Source organism: Asparagus officinalis, chromosome 7 (assembly GCF_001876935.1).
Source record: "Asparagus officinalis chromosome 7, Aspof.V1, whole genome shotgun sequence".
In the NCBI taxonomy this organism is placed as follows: domain Eukaryota; kingdom Viridiplantae; phylum Streptophyta; class Magnoliopsida; order Asparagales; family Asparagaceae; genus Asparagus; species Asparagus officinalis.
Genome location: NC_033800.1, coordinates 34,033,157 through 34,036,967, shown reverse-complemented (window position 1 = coordinate 34,036,967; position 3,811 = coordinate 34,033,157). Strand labels below are relative to the sequence as shown.

Genomic DNA, 3,811 nt, shown 5'->3' with positions numbered 1-3,811 from the left:
TACACAAGTTTTGGTTTATGGACTTAACAATTATTATATACATATTTCATTAAGTCTATAAAATTATTTCATAGGATTTTAAAACATTTTTTATGTCAAAACACCAAATTTTATGTATATCACATTTTTCATGTTTTGGACACACTTGCAAAATACATAAGTTTTCACAAATGGGAAATTTAATTTGAGAAATTCTTTTTCTAACATGTTCAATTTTATGTTTATAAATATTTTCCAAAGTTTTATCAATTTTGGAATTAATTTGTTATGATTATTTGAATTTACAAAATCAAGTTTTTAATAAGCTCATGTTCGTGCACATGTTCATGCATGTTTTTACAAAACAGATATGTTTTTACAATTGGGAAATGTGATTTGAAAATTTTCTTTGTTTACATGTTTATATTCATATATACAAACATTTCTCCAAGTTTTACTAATTTTGGAGTTGTTTTGTTATTTTTAATTGAATTTACAAAACCAAGTTTTTAGCAGTTTTTTAGAAACTGTATATCTATGTTCAAACAGTTATTTCTATCAATTGGGAAATGATATTTCAGAAACTCTTTCTCTAACATGTTTATCTATATGTCTAGAACCTTCTCTCAAAATTTCATGATTTTTAGAGTTTATTTACTATTTTTAATTAATTTTACAAAGTAAGATACATAAAATTCCAGAATCTGTCAAAATCAGAAACTGTCTATGAACAGTGCGGTCGACCGCTACAGTCGACCATGCTACAGTATGGTCGACTGCCATTGTCTACCGTATGTAGTCCAGAGAGTAGTTTTGTAGTTTTATTTCTCGCGGTCGACCGCCACGGTCGACAGCCGAAGTTACCATTGCACAATAACGGTAACTTGCTGATTTTTATTTTTTAGTATGTTTTTGGGGTTTTTTGGGTTGTTTTCTTCTTCCTTATATATACCCCTTTTCCATACTATTTTCTACAACCAAGAGATGTTTTAAACAAGTTTTTATAAGGGTTTAAGTTTGTTTAAGTTTGTTTAAGTGTTTGTTTACGAAATTGGGTTTGTGAAGATTGTTTCACAAGAAGAGGAGATCAACTTAGGTTTGAGCTTTCAATTTCACATCTCCATCTCTCTTGTTCTAGAAAAGTTTTTCTAAACTCAATTCTAGATTTGAATTTATATTTGTCATTAATTATTATCTTCATTAAGCTAGATTTATATTGAGTTTACATTTGATTTTGTTATTTCTCATTGTTTGCACACACAACCATTGAGCTTTAGTATTTTACACATATTGTATATTTAGGTTGTGGAGAGTGTATCATTGAGAGTGAGCTACATTGTGTTCTCATTCATTATAGAGAACAAAACATTGTATTTGGACTTATATTGTGAGTATCACTTGTAATACACTTGTACACCGAGACTAGTGTGTGGTGAGAGACGGGGTCGAATCCAATAGGAGTGGCGTCGGTTGACGAACCTAGGGAGAGGTTGCATCTGAGCACTTGAGGAGGAGGATACGGACTAGGCCAACACTTAGAGGGTGTAGAGTGTGATTGCAAGTGTGTAGTTGTAAAGTTTTCGGTTAGCTAGAAAACCGAGTGTGAGGTGTAAACGTTATTCGGATAAACATAGAAAACTCGGTTGTGATAGTGGAGATCTCCTCGATGTGAGGAGCGGAGACGTAAGTCAAGTGGTTAGACCGAACTCCGTGATCATATCGTTTTGTTTGTGATTGCATTGGCGTAGCTATCCTTGTATTCATATCTTATATCGCCTTTGTGTATTGCTCTTCATATTGACCTATCACATTTGTAGATTGTTTATTTCTCCTTGTATAAGTTTATATATCCTTGCATATAATTCACCATATATCTCATTGCTAGGATATTGCTCTTTGGTTATATTGCTCATTCTTGCTTATAACATATTGTATATCTATCTTGCAAGAATAACTTATTAATTAGTTTTAATTGGTATAAAATCGGATTAGATTAGCATAAGACCCTAATCACCCCCCCTAGGGTCTAACAGATGTATCCCTGTGTACTAACTATATTTGGGGTCTAAGTTGTTATATTTTGTAGATCCACTATAACAAAAGTTATAAATTATGATATATTTTTTGTCTCCAGGCGACACATTTTGTATCGCACAAATAGAGTGCGACACATATCGAACATGTGTGGAGAGTGTCATTTCGATACATGTGAGAATGTGTCATAAAACTCATGATATATATATATATATATACTAGCTAGTATATATATACTATCAGAGGAATATGGGTACGTATTTGGCCAAGGATCCTTCGGTAGTGATGTGAACATCTTTGTCCATACCATCCACACCTTGATTGGTGAGGCTCCATCCTTCAAGGTGTGATGTTATGGACAAGATGTGTCCACATCACTAACCAGGACCTTGGTACCAAGTATAGCCATTTTTTCATAAATATATATATATATATATATATACCTTATATATATATATATACTGATATATATATATATATATATAGTATAAGTAATAGTATATACTACTATATATTATATATATATATATATTATATATGTTTATAAACAGATGTATCCTGTGTACTAAACTATTATTCTGGGGTCTAAGTTGTTATATTCTTGTAGATCTCACTATACCCAAAAAGTTAATAAAGCTTATGATATTTTTTTTGTCTCCCAGGAACAACATTTTGTATCGCGCAAATAGGAGTGCGGACTGAGAGTCGTGACTCATACATTTATCACGAAACTCATGACACATAGTTGTGTGTAGACCATAAAAATATAAAGAGAGTCATCATTCAGCATTATAACTTCTCAAAAGGTCACACATTCTAGGATTACTCTCACAAAAGCACACTTAATTATAGAGTTTTTTAGCTTATACACTGTCATAAATGTTTAATCACCATCATAATTAAAATTTAAGATTTTTTATTTAAGTCCAACAATAGATCCTCCCACAATCTACATTGGAGTATTAGCTTTTTTTCAGTTATATTTAATTGTATATCTAATAACACAAATATGTATCGTGATTTGCCATACTTTTTATTTATGCCCCTATTGTTTAATCTTTTTGTGAATAAAATGACACTTTTATGTGTCATAAAATAAGTATGGACACATACAACTTTGTAGTGATCAGTAATTATATTCAGCTTAAGATGCTATAGTTGGATTTACAAAATAATTCAGTATGAAAATTTTTAGTGCATGTTTGGCAACTCCCTTTAATAATAGAGAAAAACTGGATTACAGGGAAATGTCAAAGTCACCTTAGAATATTTTTGGAAGTTGGTGGGGTTTCAAAAACAGATCCCGATCCTCTCCTCATGCATAGTATTTCCTAATGTTTCCTAATGCATCCATCCTCTCCATCACCCTCCATCCCCTCAAATGGGCTCTACATGTGTAAAATGAATGGTCAAGATTGAACATTAGGAAATATTAGGACACTTTGCCTGAGGAGATGATCCCATTTCAAAAATCTGCGTGAACCCTTGGGTTTTATAAACAAAAAAACCCCCGGACAATGTGGCTATTGGTCAACGAAGGGGGCTACAAGTTTTTCGCAGCATCTTTGAGGAGTCGTACTGCAAACGAGAGGGGAGATGGGTATTGGGGGGGCTAACGTACGCCCCCTAATATTTCTTCTTCTCACCCTTCAATTCTTCTTCTCTTTGAAAAGTGTTGATCCAAAATGTATTATGTTCAACTTTGGGGACTCAAACACTGACACCGGTGAGCTCGCCGCCGGCCTTGGCGCCTATGTGGGCCCCCCCAATGGCCGTCTCTTCTTTGAGAAGCCTGCTG

The 3,811-nt window shown here is 33.2% G+C and overlaps 1 pseudogene; it reads left to right on the top strand.

Moving 5' to 3' along the window:
• The window catches only part of LOC109850748, a 3,152-nt pseudogene continuing 2,894 nt past the window's right edge, over window positions 3,554-3,811 (top strand).